Source organism: Berghia stephanieae, chromosome 4 (assembly GCF_034508935.2).
Source record: "Berghia stephanieae isolate SIO BIC M18660-M18661 chromosome 4, UCSD_Bste_1.3, whole genome shotgun sequence".
Lineage (NCBI taxonomy): Eukaryota > Metazoa > Mollusca > Gastropoda > Nudibranchia > Aeolidiidae > Berghia > Berghia stephanieae.
Genome location: NC_088363.1, coordinates 57353901 through 57369397, shown reverse-complemented (window position 1 = coordinate 57369397; position 15497 = coordinate 57353901). Strand labels below are relative to the sequence as shown.

At 37.7% G+C, this 15497-nt stretch overlaps 1 protein-coding gene across 2 annotated transcripts in view; it reads left to right on the top strand.

Annotated features, from left to right (window-relative positions):
- Nucleotides 1-1140: 1140 nt before the first annotated feature.
- Nucleotides 1141-15497, top strand: part of LOC144970888 (cholecystokinin receptor-like) — a 137369-nt gene continuing 123012 nt past the window's right edge. Inside the window, exon 1 of one of the 2 annotated variants that reach the window (XM_078911022.1) lies at nucleotides 1141-1355. The gene's annotated coding sequence lies outside the window, so the exon portion shown is untranslated. The remainder of the gene's footprint in view (nucleotides 1356-15497) is intronic. The other variant, XM_078911023.1, reaches the window with a different exon arrangement.

Sequence of the window (15497 nt, the reverse complement as noted above, 5' to 3'; positions counted from 1 at the left end):
GTGAGCTATCATAAAACCGACCTTCTGATCCGAAGGTGATGTCATACCACAAGGAAACATTGTCGCAATAAACTCACTCTCCTCATGAAAAAAATAAACATTATATAGAGCATTCTAAGATATATCAACTCAATGCTCTTCACAATGTTTCCTTTATTCAGCCGATCATATGGATCCATATTTTCAGTTCATACAGTATCAGTCGTCTGTTACGTGTCCTTTTTGTACTAACTCTCTTACCATATCTGTAAATGCCTAAAGCTGTGTACTCATTCCCACTTGAGTCGAGTATGTAATATATCTCAAGTCAATATTTGTGAGCAGAATATCACAAAGGCTAAATCATGTATAAATTACGAAAGAAATGTAATGACTTTAACATTTTGTTCCTATATAGATTTCAATTTGTTTACTAAACAAATATCGCCATTCTATATCTCAGTCTATAAATTGGCATCGAGATAACATTTCCAAGTTTTACAGGACTAGTCGCCTAACAGGATTCCCGTATAAAATATCATTTCAACAATATCCCTTTCTGACATTTGAACATTAAAAAAAAATTGTTGATAAAAGGTGGATGAGACGTGTATCCAAGTGTGCAATACAGAAACCAGAAAATTTGACTTTTATTCAACTAGCCGCATTAAACTATTGAAGAGAGAGAGAGAGAGAGAGAGAGAGAGAGAGAGAGAGAGAGAGAGAGAGAGAGAGAGAGAGAGAGAGAGAGAGAGAGAGGGAGAGGGAGGGAGAGATTTAACCGTTGGAGAGCTAATTCAACTCAGAAGATGAGGAAGATAGATAGATAGATACAGGAGAGAGAGGGAGAGAGAGGGGGGGAGAGAGGTGTTTATGTTATGTGTGTGTGTGTGTGTGTGAGAGAGAGAGTGTGTATGTGTATGTGTGTGTGGGTGTGTGGAGAGAGAGAGAGAGAGAGAGAGAGAGAGAGAGAGAGAGAGGAGTGGGGAGAGTGAGAGAGAGAGAGTTACTTAAACATCATAAACTAAATCCAATATAACCCCCGTCATCTCTCCTCCCATTTCCGAAAACCCCATAACCCCTCACGTGAAAAAGCGTCTAAAGTCCAGGCGATGAGAGCCATGCATGAACATGACCGTCTATTGCGGTGGCTCTGTCTTCATTCTAAGTGGATTTAGATAGATCGGTGACTGGAGAGAGAGAGAGAGATGTTAGTGAGTTGCCGGCTCTTCTCTCAACTCTCATTAAAAGTCACGATAATTATTTGCATGTCTCTTACCTGTTGTTGTCCCCTATGTAACTATGATAGATAATAATAGATTTATCCGTGGAGTATCAAGTTTGCAGCAGGGTTCTGACCTACTCACCAGATTCAGGTAAGGCAATGCGACAAAATAAGACTTATCAAACATTAATATAATATTATCTATTCCTAATTTTCAACTCTCTCTCTCTCTCTCTCTCTCTCTCTCTCTCTCTCTCTCTTTCTCTCTTTCTCTCTCTCTCTCACTCTTCTCTCTTCTCTCTTCTCTCTCATCTCGTGTCACTCTCCCACACAAATACACACATATATACATTTTCACAAATGAAAATAATAGATGTCCTTTAAAGGGGGCTCGATACTAAAAATACAAAAATCCTTTATTGGGACTATTTGATCAAACTAATGACGATTATACATGAGATATCTCGTAAAAAATGGTAAAAAAAAAAAAAAAAATGATTGAAAATCTCTTCGTTGTCATGGAACTGGGGGCCATCTTGGAAAAAAACAAGTTTTTTTGGACTCCACCATTTTATTTATTCTTCTTTGATTTTGGTTTTTAAAGTTGATATATAAAGCTTAAGCATAGATAGCTATTTGTAGTGCAACGATTATGACAATGCAATCATTTTTCCCCTTTACTTTCCTTTCCTTGCACGTTTTTATGCCCCCCCCCCCCCTTCCACCAAAAACATAACAACATAACAACACACACACACACACATACACAAAAAAAAAAACAAACAAATAAGAAGACATACAAAACACGAAAAATAAAAATATGGGAGTGACAGAAAGATAATAAATATTGGGAAAGATAGATAGGAACAGGGACAATGCTCCTCGAGTTACCTCATGAAAATCGAACAAATTGTTCGATTTTCCATGCATATGAACTCGAGAGAAATATTATAGACAGGGTAAGACAACCAGACAAAAAAATAAAGGTCGATTGCCATCTAGTTTTCTTTTCTCCAATGTATCATATTTAAACAAGTTTTTATATGTAAACTATCTCTAGCCGAAAAAAAACTTTCTCCTTCTCTGTCGGGGCCCCTAAAAGTATTGATTCTGCGTGCTTTATAAATCAATTATTAAAATACATTAAATATTCAGCCGATAAAAATGAGTTTTAAAATAACACAGGAGTGCTGCAGATTCCGTTCAAAACAAAGCCAACATAGAACATTGATTTTCATGTCTAAGACAAGAATTAATCCCCCCCCTTCCCCCCCAACCAAGACGTCGGGCCACATATCACTGAGTAATGACTGTCTCAGTTTCAATATGAATCTTAACTCTATTATTGCATGCTAATTTAAAAGGTGCATAAAACGATATGTATCCGATATCGATATCGTGATAGAAAATGCTGATATATTAGGTCGTTTTAAATTTTGCTGGTCGGAGCAATGTGTCAAGAATTTAAAATAAAATATTTTGGGAAACAAAACAAAGCGATGAAACACAAATGAAAAAAAACCCCCATAAAAATGATGCAATAGAAAACAAGCAACGAAAATAAAATAAATCCTCCCAAATAAACAAAGCAAAAGACAATACAATTTTTATAAAAGTAAAAAAAAAAAAAAGCAAAACGAACCCCTGCCCTCCTCCCCCCCCCCCCCGCCCCAATAAAAAAAAAAACAAAACAAACCTAACAGAAAAGAAGCAAACCAAAAAAAAAAGCAAACTAAAAAACAAAAAAAACAAGCGGTGTTGATATTATAATAACCAAAAAAAAAAGAAGCAAACCTGAAAGAAGAGAAGCAAAAGAAAACGAAACAAGCGGTAATGATATTATTATAACGACCCCCCCCCCCCCCCCCCCCCCCCACACACACACACCAAAAATCTAATTTTAAAAACCCAAACAAACTGAAAATAAAAGATGCAAAGCAAAACAAAACAATAGAAATAGTAATGGTTTTATAAGATAAAATCCTGACAACTGGAGTTTGTCAACACGTCAGACTCCTCATCCCACTGTTATGTTTACTCTACCGTCGAATCTGATAGATCTTTGAGTAGCATGACATCGCTCGTAGACGAGACATTTCATATCACTGAATGATTCTTAACAATTTCACTACCGTGCTCTGAAAAGACACCTAGAGGGTCTAGTTAAAAATTTGGCAAGAAAACTCGTCCTTCAAATATTTAAAGGACGAGTTTTCTGACCAATTTTTAAAAAATATGCATCTTTCCATTGCACGGCAGTTAACTGGTCAAGTTTCTTTCGAAAGGACGGGTGGTCAGTTAACATTAATACATCAATGTGACAAAATAACATAGCAACGAGATCACATGAGACAATTTGCTCTCTTGGGATCCTAGACACATAATTAATAGTGAATTTCCTTGGGAATCGTATCGATTTCTTTCAGAGATTAAGAAGATTCAACCAAAGTTGAGGTGTCAGAGATTTAAAATTTCTAGAAGAGAAAAAGCTCTGAATAATACGTGATTAAATGATTTTCATGAACCTACATATTTAGGGGTCCCGATAACTCAGTTGGTAGATCACTCGCTTCACAAGCAAGCAGACCGAAATCGCTCCAGATTGAAGTCGGGATGTTTGTTGAAAATCCCCCCCCCCCCCTTGTGCACCCAGCACCTACTGAGTAACTGGGTCTGTTAGATCAGATAGAAAGACAAAAACTGAAGGCAGGGTGGAAAAGGATCTATAGAGGATAGAAGATTCAGCAACAGTGACCTCCCTGCCCACCACGGGAGTCGAATGACCCCACTCAGAATTCTCGACTCGCCAGAATCCATCAGATCAACCAGTTTATGTCAAATGAAAAACTAATCACTGGATAGGTTGGGAGGAATCTGGCAGAGAAGTCGTGACGTCACATCTTCTACTCTTCCGGCTCCAAAATCATTGGAAGTTTATATTATGTAACTAGTCATTCGGAGGACTAGTAATGAATAGGTTACACATTGAATCATAAGGTGGCATAACTATTTTAGTAGCAGGAATCCCTGACTACGGACAGAAATACATATACGAGATGGAAGTCGGTTTGGACGAATTCAATCCCTCGAAGGAGAGGGGACATACACTCCTCGAAACTAGGTGAGAAGTTGCCAGGCTTTTCCACCAGAAAGAGGAGATACTGGGTGGTAGCGAATCTCCTTCGGTCGAGAACCTGCTTAACGGCAAAATCGCTTTATCAGTGGGGACTTTCCACCTGTCCAACATGTACCCGATGTGGGATAGAGCCCGAAACAGCAGAGCATCTAGTTGAACTGTGTGTTGTGACGAAGCTTCCGGGCGGGTTTGCGACGGTGCACGAGTGCGGTAGAGAATTTGCTGATTGGATCGATCGTCAAAATATAGTAGTGTGAGCACCATTAGAAGCAGTAGAAAGATGTATAGGCAGATTTTTAGGATTGGCTTACTGACTAGAAGCTGTTGGCTGGCACAGTCTGCCCAACTATGTGAAGAGGAATCCATTCCTGTCTGCTTGATGTCGTGCCTCTGATGCTGTTGGGGGTCTATGATTGATGTTAAGCGGAGGTTTATGTTTGGCATTTTTAAAAGATCATTGTTGAGTGTTATTGGCAATGAGATGACTGAGCGTTATTCGGATTACGGGATGTAAAAGAGCGAGGATGGTTAATCTTTATTGACAACCAGCGTTTACTTAGGCTAGAAAATAAGATACCATCACTATGAAACCGGAAGCTCAGTTGCACAATGTATGTATCCAGTCCTACAGAAGAGTGGTTTTAAACTTCCAATGAGATTGGAACCAGTAATTTGACATCGCACTTTTATTCCTTATTCTAGACTCTCGTCAGCAACCGTCAGATCAACCAGGTTATTTCAAATGAAAGACTAATCACTGGTTCAGTTAGGAGAGAATTGAAGACTCCCATAATTTGTTCTCCCACCTTAATCTGGTATATATATCGAATGAACTAGATAAAGAAATTGAACTTCTACTAAGTATTTCCTTTTCCAAATATTTGCATTCTTTAACCCTACTTGAGCTTTTTTAAAAATAAAGCGCAATATCCACTAAACGTGCTCAAAGCGCTTTACAAGGGGTCCCTGACCAACAGCAACACGTAACATATAGAACAGGACATAACGCCTGTTAGGCGATATTACAATTTTTCTCCAGACAGAGACAACACTGTTAACGGCCAGGTACTCATTTTTACACCTGAGTACGGTGAAAGAATGTGAGTAAAGAACCTTTTCCAAGGACTCAACTATGCGCCGAGCTAGGCTCGAACTCAGGACCTTCCGATTTAAAAGGGATTGTCATACTACAAGATCGCATAGCCTTCTAAGTCAAGAACCTAGTTTATCCCGACAAATTACCGCTTTAAGAGGGTGAGTCACAAATAAGAATGAGTTTCATGCATGTTGGATATCCAGAATTTCGGATATTTTTCTAATATACATATATAGATTTTTGTTAGCATCCTGATGCAGGTTTGCATGCCTTGAGAGTGGTGATTATATCAATTTTGATTATTTATTTGTCTTAAAGACGCTCAATTGTGTGATTATCAAAAGATCAATGGCATAAATGATTGGTTTCATTGGTTTCATCTATTATAATGGATAGCATTGCCGTACACTAGCAAAACAATTTTTTTTTCCATTTTTACTGGGACAGTTATACTGTCTCAAACTTGAGACTTTTTGACAAATTATTGGAACCATCTTGCTTAATCAATCGATATTGGTAAAGTCTTAGGTTCGAGACTTGTTGATTAGTGGTAGTCGTCTTGCTTAATATATCGATATTTAAAAAAATTCAGTCTTGATACTTTTGGAGGATTGGTCATCGTGTTTAATATATCGATATTTTTAAGATGTCAGTCTCAAGCATATTTTTGAGAAGTGGTCATCTTGCTTAATCAATCGATATTTGTAAAGGCTTAGGTTTTGGAATTTTGAAGAAGTTGTGGTCATCTTGCTCATTTGATCGATATTTGTAAAGTCTCCGATTTTAGACGTTTGGATAATTTGTAGGATCATACTTAATATTATATCGATATTTTAGAAGTCTCAGGTTTGAAACTTTTTAAGAAGTTGAGACCATTTTGCTTAATCGATCGCTATAATATGTAGGTCTCATTTTTGAGATTAGGACTTTTGGACAAGTTTGAAGCACACCTAAGATCGATATCTGAAGCAACAGTTTGGCAGTTAAAGTGAAAAAAGAAGAGTAAAGTAGCCATATTTGTACACAGTGCAGTCTTTAAGATTTTCTTAGTCTTTGTGTCTTTTTTTTTCACGTTCATATAACTATAATATATTTCCACCATTTCTTCAAATCAGTTGCAATTTATCTCCTCTGACAACGTTGTCCTGTAAAACAGGGGTCTTCCGCGTTTTTCCTGCGTTCTATTTACAGGTTTGTTTTATTTCGTTTAAAGGCCATCGTTTATTTACTGCCCGATAGCAAATAAATTGCCTGTCACTTTTTGTCCACTCCAATGATGAAATAGTCTGCACCAAGAATGAATAATAGACCGTTGGTTTTCGATGTCCAGTGATATTACACAGATTAAAACTCATCTCATAACGATGTTTATCGAAGGAGGTGTAGACATCTTAGACCGCAAAATAAGCGAAACGAAAAATAACGAAATTGAAAATGAACAACTAAAAAAAAAAAAAGATAAAAAACAAACAAACAAAAAAACAAAAACCCAACAAAAACAAAACAAAACAAAACAAAAACCAAACATCAAAACAACTCCAAAACAAAACAAGAACTAAATGAGCAAAAAGGAAACAGAAAATGCACGCATAATATTCCGCAGTTTTGTGTGCTTTTTTTTTCAAAAGATAAATTTGTCCTATGTTTGTATGTTTGTAATGGTCTGTTTTGTCAGATAAGACAGAGCGGTTATGTGGTCTTGTGGTACGACACTCGCTTTCGGATCGGAAGCTCCTGGGTCCGAGCCTCGCTCGGCGCATAGTTGAGTCCTTGGAAAAAGGCTCTTTACTCACATTCTCTCACCGTACTCGGGTGTAAAATGAGCACATGGCAGTTAACAGCGTTGTCCTGTTTATTTTTTTAATATCGCCTAACAGGATTCATGTTTCGTTCTACATGTCATGTGTTGCTGTTGGTCAGGCACCCTTTGTAAAGCGCTTTGAGCACGTTTAGTGGATATTGCACTGCATAAAAGCTCAAGTTTCAAGACTAGGGGTTAATTTACATTCTGTGTTATGAAAAAATAAATATAAGTAATGAAATATAAGCTTCAATTTATTGAACAAAGTCAGATAATGTGGACGTTTTGGATTTCACCGTTATAAAAAATTCTCACACTTCCCTTATTCGTCTTTAGTATATTATTCATCGTGTTTTCTTGATAAAGGGAGACCCGAAACGTCCACATTATCTGTCTTCATTTAATAAATTACATTTCATTACTTATCGTATTTTTCTCCTTCGAGAGTCAAGCAGCAACATTTTCACTATTTTGTATTTTGGAGAATAATTACAAGTTCTTATATAGAAAAAGACCCAAGAATTCGTGTTTCTTACATTAAAAAAATCGCTCTTACCGGACATAACACCATTTTGACACTGTAGGTCACATTTGCTTTTGTAAGAATGATCATAACGAAATCATTTCTACCTGACAGTCAGTTTGATTTATTTTGGTCTTAAAACATTCTCTCTTCATTTGATAATACCTAACAATTTCAGGCCTTATAAACTAGATATGGAATATCACGCGCTGAGGTGATTTTTTTTCCAGTTCATAATTTAAAAAAAAACAAACTGGAATTCGGCACGGACGACATGACCCCGTTGCCTAGACAGTTATCATTGTTTTATTTATTTTTGTACTTGGATCGTAAATCGTTGCTGGGAGAACCTAAACGATATTTAATGTTCCAAGGTAAAATAATATCTACAAAATGACTCCAGTAAAATGTTGGTTTTGTTAATGATGTCATGTCAAAATGACAAATTAGGAGCAGGCACTGGTGTTAGATCTATTGGCGTTATGGTATTCGTTCACATCAATTTTCGTGTGGAGTGCCTGTTGTTTTGTTTCGTTTTAAAGCGTATTCTGCAGCACAATCTACTTTCCGCTTCTTGTCCTTTACCATTCACGACAAGATTCCAATTTTATTTTTTATATTTTCGGATGTAAAACTTTCATAAGTATGTCTATGGTACAGTTAAGTCAAAATAAAAAAAGAAAAATACACGGGAAACAAAATCATCGCGAAGATAGGGATCCTACAATCTTTTCTTGATTTAGATTTCTTTGCAAGGCATTTATTGATTGATTCCCAAAACAAGGGATCAGTATACATCTTTGGTTGAGTTGATTTTTTCCCCCTTGACTCCTTCGTCCTCTGAGCAATGTTTAAGTAGCTGGATTAGTTAGATCTAGCTCGAGGCACAGGGAACCAGGATTTATCTCGGTGTCTGTATTTTAAACGGATAATGACTTTTTCTAGGACCGTTTTGGGTAAGGCGTTAGACAATCGCAAATCACATCCCGTCTGATCTCATTGGCCCAACAGCTCAGTCAATGCTGGCTGAATCAAATAGTCATAAAGTAGCTAAAAAAACAAAATAAAACTTGAGATTTTATATAGGCAATATCCACTAAACGTGCTCAAAGCGCTTTACCAAGATATCCTGACCAACAGCAACACGGAACATGTAGAATGAGACTTGACGCCTGTAAGGCGATATTAATTTTTTTTCCCAACAAAAACAACGCTGTTAACGACCAGGTACTCATTTTACACATGCGTACGATGAGAGAATGTGAGTAATGAACCTTTTCAAGGACTCAACTATGCGCCAGCGAGGCTCGAACTCAGGACCTTCCGATCCAAAAGTGAGTGTCATACCACAAGACCACATAGCCGCACAAGAAGCTCAAATGCCCCCGGATCCGAATAACAATTCTTTATTTTTCCCTCTGATATTTGAACTGCTTCCATCCATTTCTTTTAGAAAAGCTTTCCATGACATTCGAATTTTTAGTTCCCTAAGAGGGTACATTCATTTTCTTTAAAACAACAACAAAAAATATCGGCAGAAGATATATATTTCCGACTAACACTTAATTTTTATCATCTTAACAGTCCCGATATAATACCGTTTAGAGACATTGGGTCACAAATTATAATTTTCTTTCTATACATATCTTGTTGTACAAATCTATTTTCAGTACCTACAATCTCTTATCAGACGCTCAATGCTCATTATGGAAATGGCATTGAAGCGTCTTGCAGCGGACTGAGCATATGCGTTTTTTCTCGTTTGGGCCAGATACATCGATTTGAACTTAATAAACCGATCGAAATAAATGACGAAAAACTTGTAAATAAAAGAAGTCCCTGGTTTAAAATTTTTACACAAGTTTTTGGCCATTGTAATACTTCGATATCTAATGTTTTCTGGCCATAATGAAAAAAAGACGTTTTGCCACAGTAGATCGTGATCTGCTTACTGTAATTGGTGTTTACTCATAACAAAGATGGTATCAGAACTCTCGAAGTTTGTTACCTGTTCTGTATTATAACAATCGTGGGGTAGTCCGTTATAGATGCAGTGTTCGACTTTCATACAATTCTAGCCTGCTTCTACTCTTTATATATTAAATAAAATCCGTTTTAAGAGTTTTTACCCATGACATCAAATAGTGTGTAGATAGACCTTGATTTTAAAAGTCATCATTAACATTGTACAAAAAAGAAACAAGCAGGTCATTTTTTTTTATGTGTGGCAAGTTTTGACTCGGCTGATTCGCTTTGTTGTTATTTCAAGATTGTGTTAAGATAAGATAAGATAACATAAGATAAGATAAGATGAACTTTATTTATCTATTTTTGGAATGAACATATGTTATGGCCATAGAATAATGCAATTCTGAAAATTATTAACCAAATAAATAATAAGAAGGAAATACAATGACATTGAAGTAGACCAACAATAAGCTAAACAAAACTAAACACATCCCCCATACCTCCCAAATTCTCTCTCTCTCTCTCATTATCTTTTTCTCTCTCTCTCACTGCCTCTCTCTCTCTCTCTTCCATTTAGTCACTCCTTCACACACACACACACACACACACACACACTCTCACACACGGACAAACATACGTTCTTCTTCTCTCTTATCACCCTAATTCCGTACCATGTTATCCTCTATAATTACGTATAATATATTCACATCCACTGTTCACCCTTGATCTTCATCTTAATACCACTTCGAGAAAGTCTCCTTCAAGCAATTGCCAGATTAATCCAACAGGCAACGTGGATTTAGTTTCCTCACCATTGGAATCGACAATCACATTTGTATTATACATCCTGACATTACATACAGTATTTATAAATATTTATTTATAAATACACTCCAAATCTACATGTACTTATTTGCTGGTTTGATAACCCAAAATATTATGGGCTCATGGTTTTAATAGAAATACTCTCAAACGGTACCTATGCAAAATATTCTCCATTGTCCAACAACGTAAAATCAAGCCCATAATTGCGCCCGGTTATCATACCTGCAATATTTGCACGTCATTACAAACAATTTTATTAGATACAAACTATGATAACTCTCCTAGCAAAACAAACGCATAAACACAGAAGCACACATACCCGCATAGGTATATATATATATAATCATCATCATTGCCTTTTTCACCCTGGGTCAGGGTATAGGCCACAGACAAACAGTTTCCATCCTTCTCTATCCTGAGCCAACTTTTTTATCTCATTCCAGGTCTTACCACTTCTCTGTATATCAGCTTCTTTAATTCTTCTCCATGTTCCTCGTGGCCTTCCCCTTGATCTTCTGCCCTGAGGGTTCCAGTCCAATACTTTCTTTGTTATAGTTGAGTCATTCTTTCTAAGCGTGTGTCCAATCCACCTCCATCGTCTTCTTCCTATATCCTCTCCTACTGGTTTCTGCTGTGTTCTTTTCCATACTTCTTCATTTTTTATTCTATCCATCCATTTTATTCTGAGTAGCTTACGCATGCACCTGTTTACAAAAATCTGTACCCTCCTTATACATGCCTGTGATGCGTTCCAAGTTTCACATCCATACAGTAGGACAGACTTCACGTTTGAGTTGAAAAGTCTTAGCTTTAGTTGAAGGGAGATATCTTTAGTTCTCCAAACTCTGTTCAAAGATGTGAATGCAGCCTGTGCCTTTCCTATTCGTGCTTTCACCTCTGCTTCCGTGCCTCCATCCTTGTCAATTATACTTCCGAGATAGCAGAAAGTGTCTATATCTTCGAGTTCCTGATCTTTTACTTTGATCTGCTCCCTTTGACGCGTACCTATCCTCAAGACCTTTGACTTTGCAGGGTGTATTCTTAGACCAATTGATTCCGAGAGGCTGTTTATAATTGTGGTTTTTGTTTGCATCTGGTCCTGGGTGTGGGACAAAAGAGCCAGATCATCTGCAAAATCCAGATCATCCAACTGTGTCCAGGGGGTCCACTGTATCCCATTTCTTCTCCCTTTGGAGGTTTCCTTCATTAGCCAATCAATGGCAAGGATGAACAGGAATGGAGAGAGCAAGCATCCCTGCTTGACACCAGTCTTAATTTCAAAGCTGTCAGTCAGCTGATCTTCATGTACAACCCTGCAACTTGATCCTTCATACATTTCCTTAATGAGGTTTACTATCTTTTCAGGGAGTCCATAATGTGCCAGAATTTTCCACAATGTTGCTCTGTCAATACTGTCGAAAGCCTTCTCGTAATCCAGAAAGTTGACAATAAGAGGAGAGTTCCATTCTATAGACTGTTCCACTATGACTCGCAGAGAGGCAATCTGGTCGGTGGTTGAACGGTTTTTCCGAAAACCTGCCTGTTCGTCCCGCAGTTTAGCATCTGTTGCATTCTTAATTCTCTCTAAAATAATACGGTTGAAAACCTTTCCTGGGATAGAAAGAAGAGTGATGCCTCGATAATTATTACAATTACTGAGGTCCCCTTTCTTTGGAAGCTTGATAAGATGTCCTTCCTTCCAATCCTTTGGGAATATCCCGTCATTCCAGATTCTCTCAAATAGTGGGTGCAGGGCCTCAGCATTTCTTTCCGCATCAACTTTTAGAGCCTCCGGTGGAATCTGGTCTGGTCCAGCAGCTTTCCCCCTTTTCATCTTGTTAATGGCACCCACAATCTCTGCTATCGATGGTGGATCACAGCTAATTGGTAGCTCATTCCTTGCAGGCAAAATTTCTGGCTGGTTGTCTGGTGGTGGTCTGTTCAGAAGGCAGTTGAAATGTTCCCTCCATCGTTCAGATTGAGCCTCTTTTCCAAAAATAGTTTTCCCATCTTTGTCTTTGACTGGTACCTCTGGTTTCCCATATTTTCCAGCAAGTGTCTTGGTAGTTTGATAAAGGATCCTCATGTGTCCTCCAGTCGCTGCTGCTTCTGCTTTCTCTGCAAGTCTGTTCATGAATGCTTCCTTGTCTTTCTTCACAGATCTTTTGACTTCCTTAGCTATGGCTCGATACTGCTCTTGTGCATCCAGCCTTGAAGCCCTTGTTCGGCTTGCATTCACTTGTTCCTTCCTTGTTCTCCTCTTTTCAATAAGGTCCAAGGTGGTTGGACTTATCCATTCTTTATGTTCCGATTTCTTTACCCCCAATACCTCGTGGCAAGTTGTTATGTAAACTTCCTTGATCTTTGCCCAATGTGACTCTACATCTATGTCCTCCTCGAGCTCAGTAAGAGGTTGGAATCTATTACTCAATTGTAGTTTGAATTCCTCATTCTTTTCCCCATCAAGTGCATTCACCTCAAATTTTCTTCTTGTATGTGATCTGGCCCCGTGTTTTCTGAGTCGGAGCTTAAGCTTTGCCAATAGCAGGTGGTGGTCTGATCCAACATCTGCCCCTCTCCGTACTGTCACATCTTCCAATGAACGTCTGAATCTACGAGAGATACAAAAATGATCAATCTGATTCTCTGTCACACCATCTGGTGAGACCCAAGTTGCTTTGTGGATCCTCTTATGGGGGAACACTGATCCTCCAATCACAAAACTGTTGAATGCACAGAAATTTGCAAATCTCTCACCATTATCATTCATTTCTCCCATGCCATGACGTCCCATGATACCTTCATAGCCTACGTTATCCTGTCCCACTTTTGCATTAGCATCTCCCATCAATATGTTGATGTCTTTCCTTGGCAACTTGTCAATGACTTGTTGTAGCAGACCATAAAATGTATCTTTGTCCTCATCTGTTGCATCATTTGTTGGGGCATAGATCTGTACAATGTTCATGCTGATCTTCTTACTCCGTGTTGTAAAGGACGCCATGATGATCCTTTCTCCGCATTGTTCCCATCCTCTCAGTGACTTCTGGGCAAACTTGCTTAGAATTATTCCTACTCCCTGTGTATGAATCCCGTCCCCTCTCCCTGAATATAAAATCTTCTCCCCAGACTTGAGGTGTTTCTGTCCGGATTGTATCCAGTGGGTTTCGCTTACTCCAAGTATATGCAGCCTGTATCTTCTCATCTCAGTCACAACTTGAGAGCTTTTTCCTGCTTCATACATGGTGCGAACGTTCCACGACGCAATTCGAAGCTGCTTGTTTGGCGAAGACGTCATCGGGTCAGCAGAGTCCTTTCGGCTTTGTCTGTTGTCCTTCATAAATTCTGTAATTCCAGAAACTCTTCGGTCGCCCAAGCTAAAAAAAGGATTTGGTTTGTCTGTCTGTGTTTCTGTAACGGTTTGAGTTTAACGGAAAGGGGTGTTAACCCTTTGCCAACCCCAACCTGGAGGACCAGGTGACTCAAAGATGGGGGAATCACACACCATTAGTCGCCTTTTACGACACGCTGGCTTGGCGTTGGGCTATTCTTGACCCTCTCAGTTATATATATATATATAAACACCAACCCGCACACACACACACACACACACACACACACACAAACATAAAGTAATATAATGTCACACACATGACCAGCCGTCTCAATCGGGTATTTATTATGTCAAAGTATGAATTTAATGAAAATTGATTATGATGTCTAAGTAATAGATTAATAATCTTATTCAATATAACTAAATTGAACAGACTTTAGTTTCTTAAAATGCAGGATACTCAAATGTTCAACATCCGGTTCTTCGCGTCTTCTTTTTTAATCTGTAACTTCAGCAATTTGAAAATGCGAGAATATTCCACTGCCTCAAATTTGAGGGCGTGCATCAGTGCAAGTGAGCGCACACCCTCGAGTGGGAACCCATAAACTTTGATGGCTTCCTTTTAAAAATTGAATATCGCTTTTCGGCATTTGATTAAACCTGACATATATATCGCTTTGGGGCGACGTATCACGTTTGGCTCATTCGGTTTTTTAAATTTTTTTTTTTTTTTACAGAAATCTCTTTTAGATTTATCACGATGTCACCCAATATATATCCATATCAACCAAGATAATATAGATAGTTCGAATTTGTCGTCACTCAGGTCTTTGTTAATTTCTTATGCCATCTGCGTTTATGAGTAATTCTCGCTAAATTGTATTAACCTGACTATAAACGATCATGGTTACACATAGTTTTGTGTGCTGGTCCGTTATACTTCCGGATGGCAATGTTGTGAGCTCCTTAGCCAAGCGCATAAGTAAACATGCGCTGTCTGAACGCTGCATTAATTAATCACTCCATTAACCACTTTAACTAACCTCCCAACCCCATCTTCTCATAATATTACGCAAGGGCCAAACTACAATACACTGATAAAATACCTTTATTACACCTTGGCCAGAAAACGTATTTTTCTTCATATATCCTTTGATTAACATGACTCTCAGCTTGTGATTATAAATGATTAAACCGGAAGCATGAAAGAAACTTCCTGTTTTAATTCTTTTGGACAGGTTGTGTGTCATTTTATTTGATAGATTTAATAAAATAAAAGTTTTCTGGCAAAATTGTAAAAAAAAGATCGAGTCTACCTTTGGCCCCGCTTCCATTGCCGACTAAAAATAACGTGTGTGTACTTGGTGGAAAGTAAACAGATTTCACAAATTGTCCGTTTTGATTAGTCCGAGACATCTCAGGCCCTTCAAGATGCATTACGAGATAGCAACTGCAGTATTATTATTATTATTATTATTATTATTATTATTATTATTATTATTATTATTATTATTATTATTATTATTATTATTATCATTATTATTATCATTATTATTATTATTATTGTTATTATTATTATCAATTATTATTATTATTATTATTATTATTAT